The following is a 22,054-nucleotide window of genomic DNA, read 5'->3' on the forward strand; positions in this document are numbered from 1 at the left end:
CATCTTCTTACTATGCCCATTGCACTTTACCATAGACGTAAAATGTACTCTTGCTGTTGTCTCAGTAGCAAAGAAGGCAGGCTCAATATGCCTTCTGCAAGCCACCTTTTAGTCAGTTTCAGAGGATCAGCCATGCCAAAAAGACTTTCTTCATAACATGTTGTACAATCCTGCACTGTTGGGCATACCCTCATAAGGCTTCCTAGGCTACATTAACCTGGGGTGCCTACCTTCCCCTGAATGAACTAAACATAAAAAATATGGTACAACCTTCCCTGGTGGGGATTTAGAAGTGCAAAATTGTGCACTCCAATGCAGGGCTTAAAATCAAAATAAATTCCTCACTGTACCCAACAATGTGCTACATACTTCAACTTACAGAAAAATATGTGTGTAGATCAGAGCTCACTGACAGTTACTGTTCACCTTGGTGACACTACTAGTTTGTCATAGCTGGCACTTAATTTGCAAAAGAATAAGTGCCAGTGGCCTAAGTTTTGCTCAGAAGCTTGTGACTGGCGCTACTGAATGTCAGGGTGCCGGATATCGAGGCGAAGTAGTCTTGAATACCATCCCATGCATCTTTCAATTAGCACCAGACACTTCTTGCCACTTTAGCTCAATCTTGTGGGTTATTTTTCATCCCCGCTATCTATCTTTCTTTGTCACTGTGTTTTGCCTTTTTCCTCCTCCTCCTTTTTTCCCCTTTTGACTTTTTCTGTCTGTAGCTCTGGGTCAAATACTGATGAGAAAAAAAATTGCTGGTCCCCAAAAATGTGTGCTGGTGGGCCCAGCATGTAAAAAGTAGCGCAAGCTAAGCACTGATCATAGCCCTAGACACAAAATATACATGAAAAACTGAAAAAGCCATCTGTTATTATCAGTGATGTACAAGAGCTCTCTTATGTGTGGGGGAAATCTGTCCTCAAACAAGACTCTGGAGGGAGTCTGGTGTGAAGAGACTCTGTAGATGGTAGAGTTGGACCATATAGACACTCGAAATATTCGGCCTGTCTCAAAAAGTAACAAAAACAACACATCAAGCCGGCCATATGCTTGATGGGATATGTTCTAACTTCCCTCACTTAGTTTCTCATCTACCAATCCCTCAAGTCTGGACTGATCACTGTTTTATCCCACTTAATGTAAACATGTGTCACCCTCAGAAAATGGCAAAAATTACTCTGCCTTCTTTTACCAGCCAAAATTGAGCATTGATTGCGAAAAATAGTCAGCTTAAATCTTCAGTCCAGTCACAGGTCCCTAGTCTTTCTGGTGAAGTGGTGCACGATTCCAAAACCATCCACACTTGGATCAAGCTCGCAACCAATCATCTTGCCACACCAAAACGTTCTGTCAAAAATGAGGATAAAACCAAAAAGTTAAGTCCCCCGTGGTATAAGAAGCCCCTAGCTGAAGCACATCTTCAGTGCAAAAAAGGGGAAAGAACCTGGAGGAAAAATTACAACCCAACTGCGAAAATCCTTTATATAAAATACAAGAACATTTATTCTGCAAATAATAAAATTGCTAAAAGGGATTACTACACAAAACTCATTAGGGAAGCCCAACAAAAACAAAAAACTGTCTTTTCCATAGTAAAATCGTTCACCCATCCGACAGCTTTGAAACAAGAAATTCCTCCGTCCCAAAGTCTCTGCGATTAGATCGCAGATTACTTTGATGACAAAATAAAACAATTACAGGATGAATTTTTACCCACTGTGCACTCCATCATAGAGAATACAAATGACTCTGTCCCTCCCTCGCCGAATACCCTTAGCATGTTTAAGCCTGTAACCCTCGCACAAACCCATGAGGTCATTATGTCCTGTAAATCAGGATCCCCATCTGATGCTTGTCCTCCCTAAATTCTTCATCAGATAGTGGCTTTCGTGAATCCTATAATAAATCAAATATTGAAGGAATCACTCAGTTCCGGGATTGTTTCTGTGGATTGGAAAAAAGCCATAGTCAAACCCCTGATGAAAAAGCAAAATAAAAACTACTCAGACCTTTCTAATCTTCGTCCCATATCTCTTCTTCCCGTCCTCGGTAAAATTACCGAGCATATGGTCCATCAAGAATTGACGAATTTTGTGGAAACACATAATATCCTACATTCTCACCAATCAGGTTTTCGACCAAAGCACTCCACGGAAACGGCCCTCATGGAACTAACGGATGCCATCAAAAACTTACAGGATGAAGGGAAGAACGCCGTCTTGATTGTTCTTGCTTTATCGGCGGCAATCGATACCATCTCCCATAAAATCCTTCTTGATAGGCTGAGACCATCATGTAAGGAGTTTAGCAGGTAGCTGTATCAATATCATCAAATCATTGAAAAAAATCTTTGATTTCTTCCCATTGATTCAAGAAAGTCTGTGGCTGTTGCCCTTATACTCTCCCGCCTTGACTATTGCAATGGCCTAATGGCTGGAGTAAAAAAACTCACATTAAAGAAACTACAAAGTGCAGCAGCTCGTCTGGCACTGAAACTGCCCAGAAAATCTTCGGCTTCTGCGGCCCTCATGAAATTGCATTGGCTCCCCCTCAACAAAAGGATTCTTTTCAAAATCTTATTGACCTCTTTCAGAGCACTAAATAACATTGGCCCTAAGTATCTCTCAAAAAGATACTCACGCTACAGTCCCACCAGAGTTCTGAGATCAGCAGGTTGTAACCTAATTAACATTCTCACTTTTCACTATAAAACTAAAGGGGGAAAAACCTTCAGCGTCCTGGCCTCCAAGGCTTGGAATGGGATGCCAAGGGAGTTAAGGCTACTAGATTGAGAAGTCCCTTTTCGTATTCAACTTAAAACATGGCTATTCAATCTGTCAGATGCTTTTGTATTGACTGCCATCTAGCTCTCACTTCTGTTGACTCTCTCGCTCCATAGTGCCAGGATGCTCCTTTCGGAGCGGCAGTTCGCGCTTTATAAATTCCAAATAACATTAACATTAACATTAACATATACACTGCCCCTGGGGCCATCTGACGCACTCATCAACTTGTTGCCACTGTGCACTGTTGGTCAAGATATAGGCCTGAGTATAATTTTTATATTTTTGCTATTATAATTTGTACACGTTTATACAGAAAAGTGACAATATAATATGGCCCTGAAGAATGCCTGGAACATCTAAGTCACGTATGGCAGAAATATGTTGACCGTATACAAGGTGACTATCTATAATCTTGTTCACTATGCTTTTAACCTCTGTCCATTAGGACATAGGAATAAAGTTGTTTTGTCCTCATTGAGATAGTTTTAAACCACTTTTACAGTTGTACTCTGACCCTCACCATTACCCTGGAGGGATTAACACATAGGTGTGCTATTAAAACACTCCTGCTCCTTTCCTGTGGGAAAGTTGTAGCCCACGCTGGATACTTTACGGTCCCAGTGTGTGGATGGACACAATGATAAAGAATGTCACCCTCGGGTGAGTGAGGATTCTCATACAAACACCTGTGGTGCACCCACCTGTTGTTCCCATTTATTTTGTTCTTCTTGCCGCTCGCTACATTATACTCTGTATATGCATAATAATTATTGCAAGTAGTACAGGATTCAACTTTCTATTTCAGTAGCATGTACTTCCCCTTCAGCCCTTGTGTGAGATACATGAAGTGGTGCTTACCTGATGTTTTAACACATCCATTAGCCCTGCAATTGCAGGCCTGTGTGTGCTCACTTGCACCAATGAGGTTTTTAAAACATGTCACCAGCCTGTCATTGCAGGTCTGTGTGTATGCACTTGCACCAATGATGTGCTTAAACATGTGTCCACCATCCATTAAGGCCGGCATGCACGCTTGCACCAATGATGTGCTTTGAACTGTGTCCAGCCTGCCAGTGCAGGACGGTGTGGACACTTGCACCTATGTTGTTTTTAAACATGTGTCCAGCCTGCCATTGCAGGTAGGGCTGGGTGGTGTACTCCACTCCATTCACAGAATTGGGAAAAACTCTCTCACCAACGTTAAGTTGGGAAGAGCGAGCTGGGAAATTCCACTGCTAGACCACCTCCCAGTGAGAAATCCCAGCGTGGGCGTTCGGGAATGGTTGCAACTGCTAGGGTTGAAAAACCATCCGTAGAGGTTGAGGAAGCAGCTGCTCAAGTAGAACATCTGCTCGAGCAGCAGAAAGAAGTAGGGGCAGAAAGTAGCAGCGGCCTCATGCACTGCGCATGGTGCCAGAGCATGACAAACACCAGGCACTAAAAATTGACGCAAACGCACACAGCCAAACAAACTCCACCACTTGGGGAACTCCACGTAGCGCAGCAGAGTTTTTGGGCCAACTCTGCCCAGGCCTAATTGCAGGTGTTTGTGAGCATTATTAAGCTTATGCTCAGGTTGGCCTTTCTAAATGAGCAGCCATCATGAGGGGACATTTCTCTAACACTAGAGCACCCTCAGGGTAAGTCCTGAAGGGTAAAGCAAGTGGTCGGTGACAGGCAGGGCAGGTATACATGTGTATACCCTGCCCAGGTAGTGCTGAATATCAATATGTGTTTCCATTACCTATAAGGTACTCTTCCCATAGGCTAACATGGGAGAATGGTGGAAATGTCTTCAGGCTGCAATGGTGGATTGCAGTGGAGCAGCCTCATAACTTTTCCTATCATTGGATTCACAATGACAAACCCTCTCCTGTAGTAAAAGTGTTTTTGTCATTACTAGCTTCGAAATGCCACCTCTAGAAAGTGAGCATTTCTCTGCTCTAAAACTCTTTGTGTTCTTTTTTGTTTAGCTCCAGAGCGCACTGGAAACTGCAGGGAACATATATATGCCTTCACCAGCGACAGTTATAAACCTTGCTCATTCAACTGGAATGACAGACCTCTGCCATTTCAGGGCCTAGTTGGATAGATTGGAATGAGTGGTATTGACACTTGGCCTCTGGGAGGCAGATCAAGGCCCCACTAAAGATTAAGAGCTGTATTCCAAGGCCTCAAGGCAGGCTGGACTGAAATTTAGGGGAGATGTCTCTGGTTCAAAGCGAGACCCTCTGAACCATCCCCAACTTCAAAGGCACACTACAGTATAACTACTGGTGCCATAATTCCACAGGGGAGAGATATACATATGGGGACTTGAGACCAGAAAACCTGGAAATGCGTGGTGCACACTGTCTGAGAAATCTGTTGTGCACAAGGAGGATTACTGCCATTGGGAGGGAGAGTGCACCCTTCCTGAATGGTGGCTGGCCTCGGCTGACTACCAGCTGCTGTGTGGCACCCTGAAATGTGCTCTCCAAGGGTTTGTTAGCCTGCCCCCTTTTCTTTTGATCCTATGAGGATTTACTAGAGACATCTGGAGAGTGGTGCCCTCTTAAGTACCCACATCATCTGCTGGATCACAATTGGTAGCACAGCGTGAGCGTGGAACTAAGAATTGTGCCTGGAGACCAGATTGCCTTGTGCGGAACCCCAAACGCATTGCCTATATCTTGGAAGTGGGGCCCATGCATATGTATCTTTTGATGGTGAGCACATTCAGCAGTTCACCTCCTGCTGCATCTTTCTTGTGTGACACGCTGACTGCATGCTCATTCCGTGTGGTATCCGATTCACAGGTAGAGACCCTCGGAGGTGCGGGCATACCTGTGGTGGTGCAACTCTGTTGTGTGTGACCTGAACTGTCTGTTGCGACTCAGAGCACATCAGATGTTGTACCTCATCTCCAGGGAGGCACTAAGCTTGCAACTCTTCATTGTGTGACTACAGGAGTCCCGCCAAATATATTACTGCCTCTACACTGCAGCACCCCTCCAGGGAATGATGGTTTCCTGGTGGCTGCAGCAGGGCAATGGCAGTCCAACTGTGCTAATTGTAATGGGGCAGTCGGGAGAATGCCGCTGCGTGCCCCCGTGAGTCTGGTGGTTCGTAGCCTGCCAGACTCATAATTAGGCCCTAAGTGTGACTTTGGATGCATGCAGCTTAGCTTTCAGGGTGGGAGCTGGTTATCTCCAATCTGTGGGTGAGTTAAAGGGTGGAGGGAGGCTTGGGTCATGGGGTCTGCAGTGTGCTGTCAATTGACCTGCTGGGTTTCAGTTGCACCTCATTATGGTGCTGTATGTGTAGGTGTGCAACCGCATTCCGTATGAAGCTGCCTGATATCCATTGCTGCACATATTAATGCTGAGTGAGTGTGTGTGGCAGTGTCAGTCTGCAGACCCCCTGTGATTAACAATACTGGCTGGCGGTGTTGACTTACATTTTGATTTCTTGCCAGATGAACATTATATTTGACATTGGTTTTACCCATGCAGCCTCAGCCCACGGTGCTGCTAAAAAGTGTTATAATTCTTTATACGTACTTTTTTTTATATTGTTATGGCCTGGGGTGCACACTATTACTGTGTGGTATTGAAGTATAAGAATTGCTAGGGTGGACCTAGGTTTGACAACGTGTTGCACTGCATAAGGGTGCTAGGTGGGGTTAGAATAGGATCTTTCCCAAGTGTGCATATTACTGACGTCATTTTAACATGGTTGGGCCTAGTACTGCTGATAATCTTTAAAAGTGTGATTTATGCCCAGAAATACATGATGTTAATGTTGTGTTGATTATTGTGTGTGTTGAATCCAAATGTTATTTACATACATCAAGTGTGATGTCTCTTTTGTGACGCTCAGTTTATTTATTGTGAGTGAGTGCTTTGCCAATGCTTTACACATTGTCTCTGTGATAAGCGTGACTGCTCACTACCAAGCTACCCAAGGGTAAGCACAGGTTATACAGTGAGTGTAATCACCCACCCCTGATAGGAGTGGTGGGGTCTGCTTGGCCTGGGCAATGCCTCAGCTAACCTGAAAGTCACAGTTCCAAGGATTTGGCTTAGGGGAAACAGTACAATTACACTAGGGTAAGGTATTTACCAGATTTGGTAAATGTCTCCTATTTCAATTTTATAACTTGCAAATAAGACATAAAATGGAGAATCTGTATTTGACAAACAGAACTCTGCGCATCTTGATTTTGTTACTGGCATTTACCCCCTAATAAATGTTGGTAGCTTTCACTAGCCAGAATCAATTAGGGGAACACTGCAAGGGTGTGATAATTATGACACAACTCGTAAATACAATCCCTGAACAACAAGCATTTGAACAGGGATCAGAATTTATAAAATATATTTTATTGTGGTTTTCATTGGCAATCATTTGAAACAGCATTTGCCATTAATCTTTGACATGAGCTATGCACTCTGCACTTGACGGCCTTAGTGTGTTTTCTTGAGAGAAATGGAATTCTTGATTTAATCTCAACTACTGGTAATTTCTGTGGGTACACGTCAGCCATTTGTTTACTTTAGGTCACTGTGCCACTACAGCAAGGGATCAATGATATGCAAACTAGTCTTGATTCTGCTATAATAGAAAACCCAGCTCAAGCAGTAGGTTTTTACTCAGTTTGCTTAGTCTTCTTTGATCCATGGGGTTTGCAATTGATAATTTATTATGGTGCTTGGAGCTCTTAATTGACAGCAATATGTCCGAAACCAAATAATCGCATTGCTTCATTTCTTTTATTTTGGTTGGGAGGTGAGCAGATGGTAAGCTAGAAGCCACTTGGAGGGAGGTGTATCTTGTTCCCTTACATTTGGGCATTGTTGGTCAACATTGTTGTAATTGATGTTGACTGGTTTACAATAAAGGAGATGAGTTAGTAATCACTCCAGATGACAATAAGGTTTCTAGTTACTGTAATGAATCCTGGAAAAAGAAGATTCCTGTAGGATTTGTCTATAGGAGTGTGTTGGCTTATTGATACGTTCTCAGAAGTTGAAAATCGCAAAATTCTTTGGAACTAAGAAAGGATTTCTTTTAGGTGGGGTTTAGTCAGATAAAACATATATTCAGAGCTTCCATGATTGTTGTGATTTATGTTGATATTGGTAGTCACATCTGAGAAGGTGTCTGTAAATGCTCATTGTTTGGAGAGTTTTGTATTTTGACAGGAAAGGATATTAGAACGGAGTAGGTGAGTAGCAGATGAGAGGTGATTTGCATTCAGACATACTGAACTCTGGAAAGCTTGCACTACGTAATATATCCTTGAAATGATTGTTATTCCCCTTTCATTCTTTTAGGGATGTTTTCTGGTGAGGGTGTTGTATTCAGGAGATGACCTCATGTTTCCTACTGAGGTTTCTGTGATGACAAGAAGGTCCAGGTTTAAGTATAGGATCAGGAGATAAATGCTTTAACATTTCATATTCATGTATTGTTCATTGATAAGGAGGCAGCTCAGCCAGGAGGTTGGAGGTGTTAGTGGGTGGGGAGAGGTGAAGTGGTAGTAAGCATAGAGACAGGAGCGTTAGAGGGGTTACCTGGAATTTGGGGAGCAATAAAAGTTGACGTTAGTTGTGTAACCCATTTCCCACTGTAAGAGGTGGAATATGGTATACTGTTGGAATTGGGAAGCTGGAAAGAAGGTATAACAGGGTTGCTTAGGAATGGATGAAAGATGAGAGGTAGTGAGAGGTGTAGATGAAATAGGTTTCCTGAGATGGAAAAAGAAGAGGAGCTCATTGAAGCCCAGATAGCACTAGAAGGAGTTGAGGGAGGACAGGGATAAATATAGAGTAAGGCAGGTACTTTTGATCTGTAGGTCTTGATATGGCAGATAGGTGTGTTTGTGTATTTGGGAAGAGGGTGAGGAGGCCTTAACTGTTGTCAAAGATGTAAGTATTATGATGTGGTGGAAGAAGGATGGGAGGAGAAGAGGTTGGAGGCTGGGCGAAATGTGCAGAAAAGTTTGGAATAAGAAGAGTGAAGATGAGGAAAGGGAGGAGTACTGTGAAAAGGAAGATTACAGAAAAGGGGAACAGGGACTTACCAGTGGATGGAGGCACAGGGGTAAGCACAGACAGAGGAAGTGAAGAATGTAGTAGGGGTCTAAGTAATGGGGTCCAAGAGGAAGGGAGGTTTGACATCAATAAGAAAAGATCTTTTCAAGAAGTGGGATAGAAGGCAGGAACCATGAGATAAGATGCAGAGCACTCATCGAGAATGAGACTTGGACACCAGCCTCCTTCTGTTGTCATGCTAGAAGTGTTCCCTGACTTTTGGTAATTGTAATTGTATTTATATAGCTCTTAATACCCCAACAAGATATAGCAGCGCTTTTCGGTGAGTAGCACGCTACTCCAGAAACCATAAGAATTAGTGGTAGATTAGTTTAGGGAAATAGGAGTTAATTTGAGCAGTGGACATTGGAGGATTTTGTTAAAATCTCAAATCACTATATGTAGGAACCAACATCCCTCCTAAGAGATTTTTACAGAGCCCTATAACCATAAGGACTGAGTAATAGGAAAAACGCTAGTCTTTTGAACTTGGCAAAGCGTCTATCAACCAGCAGTGACTCTTCTGCTATGGTGGAGGAGTTTCACCCCACCTGCCACCAGCCAAATAAATCCTTCTTTATTATTGTTTTCATTTTGGCTCTCTGAGCTGAGGCTTGGGGCGGTTTAGGGGGATCACAGCCTGGTGGAGGAGAGGTTACACTCATATTCCGTGTGCATCATGGTCTGTCTCAGGACAGCCAAACAGTGATACGAAATGAAGCTCTTTCCAACCTGAGATGCATTTCTGGGTTGGAGAGAGCAGGCACAGTCTCCCAGTCTAACTGAGAGAGCAAATCATCGGCGCTCAGGCCAATCCTGATGCTGCTTTCAGCAGCATGAAAGCAGCATCAGGATTGGCCTCAGTGGACTCTGGGAGCCTGTGCCTGCAGTGGAGACGAGCAGATGAGTGTTTTTTTTCTGTCTCGCCATCTGTTTGTACATTCCCAACCCCCACCACCCACCCCTCCCCTTCAATCATATGCCACACCGGCGGCTACTGGTATCAACTTCAGGATAAAGTCATAACAAAGAGGAAGTACCAGAACATGAAGAATATAATGTTCTTGGAGATTAGATCATCGTCAACTGTAAACAATAAAAAAGAGAAAGGCCATATATACAAACTGGGTAGAAGCTAACAAGATGGCTTATGACATCCCAACAATCACATTCCCATGTCGAACAATCTTTGCTGAAAAACAACAACTTTCAGAGGAGGGTCAAAGGGACTATGTTTAAAGACCATTCAAGTTCAAGCCCCTATCGAAACTATGTCAATAACCAAGAAACTTGAAGGTCTGAAATGAGCTGAGTAATCTAAGTTACTGTAAACTGTTTGATTTGCCTTGACCGTCATTTTAACACCACTCATTTTTTCATTTGTCTCACTGCACTGCATTACATCAGCACCGCTGATCAAGGCGTGGGCACATAGACCTGGTTCATGACCTCCTACATGACGACATTCCGCCATTTGGGTGGGCTGATAGGACTTATATTAGTACTTTAAGTGTCTCTCCATCATGTGGTAGCTGATGCACTGTATTTTCAGTGTATTGTTTATGGTGATAACTTAGATTACTCAGCTCATTTCAGACCTTCAAGTTTCTTGGTTATTTACATTGAACAATCTTTGCTGTCATACTTTTATACTTGCAAATCAACTGCCTTTCCTTTTTTCCTCTAATACGAGGCCTTGGGGCCTACCCTGGAGGGCAGGGGGGGAAGCAACAACCACAGACAAGTGAATAAAGTGTGACAAAGGCCGCTTTATTGGAAGCAGGTGCGCATTAAATAAACAAACCTGGCCTGTGCCGAACAAAACTACCCCTCACTAAATAAGAACTGCCTGAACAACCCCCCACCTCCTCCCCTAAATGATTTTCCCCATTTCACATAACACAACACCCACAACATATTCACTGCATACCACCTGAACCATGCCTCGTTACCCAATTGGACCTTCCTTAAACTCTGTGATCCCCCCCCTTTATCAAAACAAGCCCAGGCCTCCTACCCTTCACCCCCTTTAAACTCTAGGAACAGCGCCAACATCCTGAATTGCACAGCAGCACCTGTTCCAGCGACACGATAACCACCAACATCTGAAAACCTGATGCACCATACCCCCAAGAAAACTCCTCATAAGGAACAGAGTCCTCCCCCCAACCCTCCCTCCTACGCATAAAGAAAAGAGGGCACTGACCATAACAGGGAACGGAAGCCCCTGGGTAAAAACCCCAGCCCAGAGTGAAAATCAGGGTGGGCGGGTGGGAAACAATTCGCGACCAGGGGTCCCCTCCGGCTGCTGGGTCACTGCCACTAAAATGATAGTTAGTGACCCAAAATGGCTGTACATAAAGCCTACAGCCCAACCAGCCCAAAGCTAGCCCAGTGAAGAGCCCAAAAACCGCCCAAGGCAGCCCAACCAGCCCAACAGACCCAGAATCCCCCGTGGTCTCATAATCCCCCCCCTTTCCTCCAGGCCCCAAAGCCCCCCGGGGGTGGTCGGCCGCCCCCCACAAAAACCCCACTATGTTAAGTATAAAACCATTGTAAAGCACTTTGCAGATTCATTACGCTATCGCTTGGTGATGTACGCCACATGTAGTTTTGGTAGCTTATTTGCATAGAGGTATATGCTTACTACAATTGTACTTGGTAACTTATGTTTTTAGAATCAATAAAAGAGAGTTGTTTAAAAAGAAACTATGCACACATACTTTTCCTGAATAATTGAGAAAGATCCTGCAACTTGCCAAACAATTAGGTGTTATCAATAAATGAAAAATGAATCGTACACTGAACATCCAATAACATTCATAATAAAGGTGAAGCAATATTGCAGCCTCACAGAAAGCAAAATGGAGGTAAGGCTAGCTACAGATTCCAATTATCTCAAACAGAATTGAAAAGACAGGTTGTGTGTTTTTGAAGGGGAGGAAAAGAGACAATTTAAGGAGCTAGTATGTACCTTCCCTCATTTAAGTCTTCTTAAAGATATGCAGCAGCTTCCAATTGTCTTAGCCAGCAGCAAGGCCACAGGAACAGCTTAATCTCTTCAATCTTCATATATCGCCACACCAAACATCTGCATGCCACTTTTCTATTCACTACAGGTTATTTGTCACTGAATGCAACATAAAAGGAGTCTAACATTGTTTTACGTAACTTGGATAATTATGTAATGGGATTACTGATAATGTTTTTATGAAACAGAATGTGCTATGCTTTAGGAAGACAATATTTATTTTAAAAAGTTCAATTGGTGAATAGAGATGTGATTTGCCACAGTAGTGCACGTTTTATACCTTTAGAAGATTAAAAGGACCCTAATATAAATCAAGTATTCCTTCCTAATTAAAACTGATATCAAACAAATAATAGTTTTGTTTGTGATGCAAGATGCAAAAGGCTTATGTATCATGGTCATGTAAGGCATGGGACAGTGGTAGAAAATAGAAATTTACGAAAACGCACTCACTGAATTTTACAGATGTTAACCAGGATTATTATTTTTTTTTAAAGTATTTTTATTGGTTTTTCACAAAAGCAGCATCTTAACAAAGAAGCAAAAGAAAGAGAATTTGAGACCCACCCCCCATCCTCCCCCCACCCATCACAACCAATAAAAGCCAGTGGCACAGGTACAAAGAAACATAAACAGAAGACCAAAATAGAAAATTCAGTAACAGAAGAATATACCTAAAAGAGGTATTGTAGGTTTCTAATGACCCTACTATGTCTCTTGGTCCCCTTGCCCTTGGTGATCAATCCATTTGGAGAATGCCCCACAAACTTCAAGCCCAGTCCTCCGTTTCCTTCGTCCTTTCTTCGCAGATACAGATTTTTCTAGATGGTATGTAGCAACTAATCTATCCAGCCATTGTGCGTAGGAGGGAGACTCAGAATCTAGCCATCCGGAGGAAAAGCATATCCTCCAAACTGCCATTGCAGTGAAAATCAACCCTTCCTCCTTTACTCTTAAAGAGTCAGATTGTGTTCCCAAAAGAATGGTCGTAGGATTTAGGAGGATTGGTTGGTTTGTTATTTCACCAAGTAAGTTCTGTATTCTGAGTAGGGTGGAGTCAATGGTTGGACATGTTGCAAATATATGTAAAGAGTCCGCCCCAACCTCAGAGCAACGTGGGCATAATGTTCCTCTACCAGATCTCCACTTGATGATTTTACTAGGTGTCATATAAAGAAAAAATATAGTTTTAAAATGTTGTGCCTGTAGCTTGGCTGAAATTAGGATTTGTTGTGATGACCGCAAGGAATTATAAAAAACACTTTGAGGGGAATCGAGTTTGGTGTGCCATTTGGTAGCAATAGATTCTAAGTCGTCTGGGGTTTCCTTGTTTAATATTTGATAAATACTTCCAATGCGAGCAATAGTGATATTCCGGAGAGTATTCATAAGCTCAACCTCAGCAAATCCGTTGACTCCTCCCACTTTCCTAGAGAGGTAGTCATAAATGGCCATGTATTTGAATAGATCTTGACTTTTTAGTTTGAATCTAGTCTGTAATGTCGAAAAGGATTCGATCCCCCTGGCTGTTATAAGATCCCCTAATTTTGTTATCCCTGCTCTGTACCATTCAAACAAGTAAGATGAACTAAATATAGCAGGTAAGTTATTATTATTGGTTACAGGGGAGTAAAAGTTGAATCTACCAATTCCAAGGATTCTCCGTACATGGCGAAAAACTTTATAAGAGTTCATTAGCGTCTTAAATTTAACGCGATTGTAATATCCATAGGTTGTTTCTCGATTAAGCAGCTCCAGTGTTGTTCCCCTAACAAGGACCGAAAGGTTGAGGGTAAAGACGGTTCAGCTCCGAAAGTGGGTTCTCTTAGTAGAGCTGAACTGTATTGGATGACTGCCGCCCAATAGTATAAGGTGATGTAAGGAAAAGCCCATCCCCCTCTGTCTTTCGGTAGCGTGAGATCTTTTAATGCACGTCTGGGCTGAGCATATGCCCAAATAAATTGGGTGAAAATTTTTTGAAATTTTAGTAGGTCTTTTTTACTGAACTCAAGGGGTATACAGCGAAAGAAATAAAGTAGCTTAGGGAAATGTCATTTTGATGACGTTGCACCTGCCGACCAGCGTTAGATGTAAATTATCAATTTGTTTTAATGCCTTCTTTGTCTGGACAGCAAGGGGAGCTAGATTGACTGCGACTATTTCCTCCAGTCTAGGTGAAACCAGTACGCCCAAGTATTTGGCCTTTGATACCACTCTGGCGTCAGTCCAGGTAATTTTGTTGTTTACTAGTATCTGCGATTTGTTCTTGTTTAGGGCATACCCAGATAATCTCCCAAACTTGTAGGCCTCGCTTTCTAGTGCCCGTGTAGAATTGGCAGGGTCTGGAGTAGTAATGGCGAGATCATCAGCGTAAGCCAAGATTTTACAGCTGTTTTGGAAATATATTATTGGAGAAATGTTATGATTTTTCTCTATTTGTTTGATAAGGGGATCTAGGTAGAGGGCGAACAGTAACGGGGAGCAGGGGCAGCCCTGCCTGGTGCCTCGTGAGATTTTAAAGGGCTCCGTCAGTTGTCCATTTATGTTGACACTAGCAGTTGGATTGTGATAAAGTGCTTGCGTCGCCTGCATGAACCTGCTCCTGAACCCCATACTGTCCATTACCCTCCAAAGGAATCGCCATGAGACCCGGTCAAAGGCCTTTTCGGCATCGAGTAATATAAGTGACATTGGGTCTCCGGCTACTTGGGCAGCATCAAACAGTGTAATAACTCTCCTGACATGTTCGGTGGTCCCATTCTTGGGTATAAAACCATATTGCCATGCTGAGACAAGGGGTTCCACTACTCGGGATATTCTGGAGGCTAATACCTTGGAAAATATTTTGGAATCGCAGTTGATAAGAGTTATTGGTCTATAAGGACTCATGTCTAATGGAGATTTATCATTTTTTGGAAGGATGGAGATACTAGCACTGGACCAGGAGGCTGGGGGAGAGACTCCGCTGAAGATGGATGTAATTACCTCTGTAAATATGACCTTGATTTGATTGGCAAAGATTTTAAAGAATTCAACGGGGATGCCGTCAGGGCCAGAAGCCTTCACATCAGGGAGACTATTGAGGGCATCCAGGATTTCTTCCCATGTAGGAGTAAGGTCCAAAAGTTCAGTATCTTCTAGGTTAAGCTGGCTTATTTCGATCTCACTGAGATATTCAAGGATCTCTCTATCTAGGGTATCGGCCATGAAGCAGCTTTCTTCCTTATATAGCTTAGCATAAAACTCCTGGAACTCATGCCGAATAAAACTAGGATCAGTTACCTCTGTACCTGAGGAAAGTCTGATTTTGTGGATTTCACTGGAGGTAGTTTGTTTTCTCGTACTAACAGCTAAGTGATGCCTAATGCTGTCACTACACTCATATGTCTTCTCCCTTGCCGCCGCCCACTTAGCCGCGATTTTTTCCATAAACACCGCCCCTATTTCTACCCTGGCCAGAACTGCTTCTTGTTGGACTATTTGGCAATGCAGCCCTGCTTGGATTCCTTGTGTTAGCTTTATTTCTATTTTCTTTAATTTTTCTTGGAGATCTTTGACATGATTTTTCCGCTCTATTTTTTTGGACGGAGAACCTGAGGGTCTCGCCTCTGATCCCTGCCTTTAAGGTGTCCCAGACTGTCATTTGGGAAGCGGAACCAATATTTATCTCCAGGAACTCCTGAATCCATCCTTGCATATGATTAATATAGCTAGAGTCATACAGTAAAGCTTTCTCGAAGCTCCATCTGGAAGCCTCTCTAGATTGCCCGAGCTCCCTTATGGTGAAAATAAGCGGATTATGATTGGACATAAAACAGGGTGCAATATCTATAGTAAAGCTGGTGGCCAATGATGCAGAAACAAAAAAGTAGTCCAATCTAACCAGTACTTGATGCGGGCCGAGTAAAAAGTGTATCCAGGTAGTGAAGGGTTTTTACTCGCCCAGCTATCTATCAATCTGAGAGTCTGTATAAGGTTAGTTAGGGCTTGAAAGACTTGGGGCTTCCTTCCTTTGTATCTCCAGGTTGTGTTAGTATCCCAATTGCCAGGGAAGTGTATACTAAAGTACCCACATAGCACTATCGGGGTGGGCCAGTGTGCTAATTCACTGGAGACTTGATTGATGACCCCAGGATCGTCAGCATTGCTCCCATATAATGAGCAGAGGGTGAAAGAAATATTATCAGGGAGTTGAATCTGAGTAATGTCCCACCTCCCTAGTGAGTCTGATTTGGTACGTGGATTACTGATAGCAAATTTTCTGTCAGTTAAAATTCCTACTCCCTTTGTTTTTGGCTCCTTGTGTGGTAGCGCCCACTACTTTAGACCCTAATGTGTTTAGTAGGTGTGTTTGGGACTGTTCTACATGGGTTTCCTGTAAGCATATGATGTTTCCCCCAAGTGTTCGCAGACCCATTGCCACCTTTTGTCTCTTTGACGCATCATTCAAGCCACAAACGTTGACTGAGACAATTCGTAATGGTTCTAACCTAGCCATCTAAAGGGTATACCAATGCCCATCTGGATTCCATGGGGGAAAAAAAGAAACAAAACTAACAAAAAGAGTTTTGTGTGTATGTGTGTGTGTAGTTAGTACCTGTGTGTGCCTCCTGTAACCCTACCAACCCCTCCCCCTGAGAATCCCCCCCACCCACCCCCCCTTGTATGAGCAATCAGGCGGAGCCTGAATGATGGTGGTCAGTCATAAGCCACAGCCACTGGCCACGCCAGCCACCTAAAAAAATAAAAGTACTTGACTGTAGTCATGTGATCGGTCATTGGACCTGCTTTTCAACCCCTTCATGCCCTTGTATCTACCGTGTTTTAATCGAGTGTTTTACTTAAATGAGTAAGTGCCTAACTTATTTCGAGTTACAGTCTTCCCCCTGTTCCTTTCACCACCCTTTCCCCCACCAAAGGTATCAAAGTTCTAAGAAAAAGTAAAAAAATGAAAGAAAAAGAAGAAAAAAAAGAAAGAAAATAAAGAGGGAGGGGAAGGCAAAAAATAGTGCACCCAAAAAGGGTATATACATACACAGTATAGAGTATGTCTATCAGTGATTTTTCTTCCCCTCTGAAGAGGGAAAAAAAAAAAAAGATATCATCAAATTAGCATCAGAGTAGCCAATCAAGTCATGTTATCCCTTTATGTCCTTTCTTGAGTTTAATCTCTTCCAAGTACTCTTTGGCTTTAATTTCAGATGTAAAGACCTTGGTAATACCATGCAGGATAACCTTCAGCCTAGCCGGGTTCATGAGATACACCTCCACACCTAGTTGTTGTAAGGGAGAAATCAGTTGCCGCAGATGCCATCTGCGCTCGACAGTCTGGTGAAAAAAGTCTGGTTTAGAAAAAAAGGTAATTCCATGAGCCCCTTTTTTGAATTGGGGCGATTCTTGTCATACACCAGTTGCCTCAGGAGAAAGTTGCCAACGTATACAAGGAAAACCCGAGGCTGACCTTCAGTTACATTGCCGTTATTGTATTGCCTTTTCAGAAAAAATGGAAACCTCTGAGCTCGCTGCACTTCGCGGTCCCAATCCCATTCAGAATGTTCTGGAAAAGAGTCTTGCAGTAACTTGACAATAAACTGTCTGGGGTCTTCCCCCTCCTTTCCTTCTGGAATCCCGAGCAGGCGCAGGTTATTCCGACATTGCCGGTTTTCACTTTCTTCCATTTTCACCATAAGATCCATAAGGCAAGCCGAGTTGGAGTCAGTGACCTGTTTGGTTGCCACTGCTTCGGTTTCCAGATGTTCGGTCCTAGCCTCGACCATACCTACTCACTCGCTGATATCTATACAAGTCTTGTTCAGCCGTCTGAGACAAGCCTGTAATTTTTTTGCTGCGTTTTTAGCTGCCCAATTTTCACCTCTCACTTCCTCCTGGAAGTCTTTAATCAAGGTAAGTATGGCGGTAAGTGAGGGCTCCATTGTCTCATTAGCTTTGGTTTGTGGCCTTCTTGGGCTGCGCCCCTGTGGTTGCGGTTGTGATTGAGTCGGTTCATCTTCTTCTGGATGGTAAGACATCTGCGAGTCCGAATAGACCCACTTAAGCTGGCTTCTCCGTTTGATCTTATTTCTTGATTTTTTTAGGCGGACAACCGTGCCAGTGTTATCACGGGAGGCCTCACTTTCCTCTACGCTAGCGCTGATAGTGTTGTCTTTGTCTTCTTCTTCCATCTCCCCTTCCCCTGATGAGCTCGGGGTACTGTCTGATACCGAGTAAAAGGCCTCCTGACCAATTTCTGGAGTCCAAGGGGCAGTGGTACCAGGAGGAACTTCCAAGTTTCGGATGGCTCCTTCTGTCTTTGTAGGGAGATCCCTGGTATTAAAGTTCTCAAAAGGTGTACTTAGGGTATAACCGATATTTCCTTCATCTAATTCTAGTTGTTCACCCTCGATGGGAAGTGGGGTTAAGAGAGGGTTGGGGGGCTTAGAGGAGCCAAGCGTGCAGTCCTGTTCTTCGGTTAGGAAATGTAATGAGAGAGAAGGTTCTGCTAAACTGTGCTGGTTGACTGATAGGGTGGGGAGGGCATCCAGACTGGGGGGGCATTACTGGCATCCAGACTATCAGCAGGGATTTGGCTGATGTTCCCATTCGCACTGTTCTGCTGAAAGAGTCGTCAGCTATATTAAGGCATTGCATGTTCTTTGTACTGCTTTTAGCAAAGGCAACCTGGTTTTTAGCCACTAAAAAGATTTTAGATGGAAGAGGGTGTGTTAAGGTAGCATCTTTGTTGTCTTTGATGTCTTTGTTGAAAGCCCCTGCCCGACCAGTGGTTTTTTTTTGGCCCCACTAGCCCCACTAACCTGTTTAGGCTTGGTCTTGCCGGTATCTTCTCCTACCCAGGGATCCTTCCCTGCGATGGGTGTCTTTGCCTTTAAGCCTTTTTTGTTTCCACTATAGCTCATTCTTTTTGCTCTGCTGCCCTCTTCAAGTCTGGGTCTCTCCAATGTATTGCACTGCCCCCAAAGTCCGTACAACGTTGTCAGTACTGTGTACGCCAGTTGCAGAAAGCTGAGACCTCGAAGTTTTGCAAGGCGCTCGCTATATATCTGTGTCTCATGTCCGCGTCCGCTGCAGGCAGAAACCACGTGCAGTGGAAATACTTTTAAATTGGCCGCCGAGAAAACCGCCGAGAAGACCAGCAAGTCCGCGGGGCAATCCTCCTTTCTGAGACGTCTCTCCATCGCTCTAAAAAGTGCCCCGAGCAGTTCTGTAGCTCCGAGCAGGTCCCGCTGCGTCCTCCGCTGCCTTGTAACTCTGTTTACCTGAGATCACAGCATCACTGATGAGTGCGCAGGGCAGGTAGCCGATCACCTCAAAGTCCGGAGGCTTTCGTGGTGGCCGCGAGCACGGGCTCACACTGACTCCATCTTGCTCAGAACCGAGAACTACAACCCATACAAGCCAATCTCGTTAACCAGGATTAAGGTGTGGCTCTGAGCAATGCCACACATATAAAGGCCCCTGATGGTTGCCCCTGACTGTAGGTGTGGTCAGATGACAATCTGTTATTGATATCTGACAACAAATTGTAATTGAGTTGTAGCGAGACCAGGTAAAAGTTTCCTTTGACTTTTAGTGATACCCCCACAAGTAATGATCACGTAATATCAGTGTCTGTGACATGTAATAATAATGGCTTGCAATTAGTGACATTTCACAATTAATGTCACTGTAAGGTATTGAGAATGACAATGAGTTATTCCCGACAACTACTGATTTCAAAGAAGGAATACTCTAAGGGTGTTATTAGGCCTGGGTGATAGTTTAATTATACTGATGTAATTTGCATAATTTTCGGAATTTCAGGGGTGTTTACAAACATTTTGCGCTAGATTAGCATCACAAAAGTGATGCAAACCAGCGCAAAATTATTTTTTTGCTATTTACTTTCCAGCGAAAAACTTGTTTTGCGATGGAAAGCACCCTCAAAGTAGTGTGAAGCATTTCTTTGCGTTACTTAGCGCCGAGGGGGTGTTACATGGTTCGAACATTCCCATGCAACCACCGATATATTTTGATGCAAAACCATATGTACAAACATTTGTAGACATGGTTTTGCACCAAATGTTAACACCCCTTCAAAGGAGGTGCTAACGAGAAATGCATGCATACAAAGTGGGAAAAGCTATCCATTGTGTCTAGGCATAGTATTTTGTACAAGAAGGCTACCTTTCCTGTACAAAACCTATGCTAGACTCATGAACACACTCCGGTGATATGGCGCTAAAGTGTGTGCATGGCGCACGGCCACTGAAATCAGCACCGGAGCAAGGGAAAGGGGAGGAGAGAGCCGTATCTCTGAAGATATGGCGCTCGCCTGTTCCCTCCCTGTCGTGCAACGCAGTGCAGCCTCGCGGGGTGCTGCGCTGCGTTGCGTGACTTTTTTGTAAATCTCCCCCTTTACGTTATGCTTCTTTCACAAAAATTGTACAATTAACACAAAAGCACATTTTGCATAACCCTAGTTGTTGTTGATCGTATTGATGTGAGACAAGAACTGGTCCAAGATTACAAGTCTTGCCAGTGGGGGAAAGGTTTTTGACTTTTAGTGGTAAAAGGCATCTATGCTACAATTTTCAGCATTCACTCTTTTTATTGCTAGACAACATTGTCAGACATTTAAATGCTTCTCTCAACTTATAGTCTGATTATAATATAGTTTTTCAGATAAAAAGACAAAGTCTACAAAAAAGCCTAAAGGAAAAAAAATGTATGTCAAAAGCATTGATGTGTAATGATTATGATGTAGAACTCCTCTTGATGCTTTTGGCTGTTCAGGCGACCTCTGCCTGCTGAGACACAGTGAATAAAAGCTCTTGTAAATTGCACGCACTGATGAGAATCTACTTATGGCTCTGGTCAACAAAGGATCCCTAGGGAGGGACAATCTAGTTTACATGAAGAGAAAAGGTTGGAGTTTTGTGAAGGTTAAGTAATTATGATCTAATCTAATCTCATCAGATATGGTATTTCAGAGCCAGTTGGAGACTACAAAAGGAGGAAATGCCTGGCACCCATGGCAGAATATTGAAATGAAGGAAAAGACCATCGCAGATTTTCACAAAATATAGTAAACGGCGTGGGGCTTGATAAGTACAATGCATGCAGCTAACACTGGGAATTTCATGTAGAATTTCTCACAGATTTTGAGACTATGGCCTGAAATTAAATAAAAGACATTTCCAGCAATAAAGTTGTAAATATACAGGTGTTAAACTGAAAATACATTGGGAAAATAAAGTGATTTTTTGAGCATTGTATAGTTCATAATTGCACATAACAAAAAATATTTTCTCTCACTGTTGCCCCTCTGCAATTTATTCTACCCACTATAAAATTTCCAAAATGTACAGCGCTCCCTTACTTTGTAGTTAGAATGTTTCTATAAAAATTCCATTCATTCCTACATGTAAAATCCGCCAGTCAATACATCCTTCACAAGGGGTACGTGAAAGTGTATTACGTTTGAAATCACATCTGTATCTATCTAAACCGAAAACTCATTGGTAGTGTGTGTTGCATACTCAGTGCACCCAGACTGCGATCACATTTTGTATAGAATGCATCTATGAAATAAAATATTTACTGTATCACGGTTCAGTGTATATTTGAGTTGTGCACTACAACCTCACGCAATGCAAAGCAAGGACTACATGGGGGTGGAATGATACAGCAATGAGCCAATGGTGTAAGGTGACACATCAATACTTCTATGGGGCAAACCAAAGCCCACTCTATGTATATTATAAAGAATGGATCCCAACACGTCTGCTGCTACTCTGCCAAGCAAGACATAAAAAGATACATAATGGTGTCAGGACGGAAAAATTACTTTGAATTTACGTTAGTTCAAAAGGTAAAACGGCCACTTCTTTCGTGTTGGTTACTTCTGGAACAAGGATATAGTCCAACAACCCTACAAGGTAATCAAAGAAGTCCTAAGAAGCGGTGGACCACTGTGAAACAGCAAAGAACACAAATAGTGTAACAGTAAAAAAAAAACATTTAATCACACTCAGCGATAATATAATACCACTGATAACAGAGTGAAAACAATGCAGATAGTAGAAGAACAAAACTGTTAATACATTTTGTTAGCTATTAATTTTGCTTCGTCCACTAATTACCAAACTTGACAATTT

The sequence above is a fragment of the Lissotriton vulgaris genome, chromosome 5, assembly GCF_964263255.1.
Source record: "Lissotriton vulgaris chromosome 5, aLisVul1.2, whole genome shotgun sequence".
In the NCBI taxonomy this organism is placed as follows: domain Eukaryota; kingdom Metazoa; phylum Chordata; class Amphibia; order Caudata; family Salamandridae; genus Lissotriton; species Lissotriton vulgaris.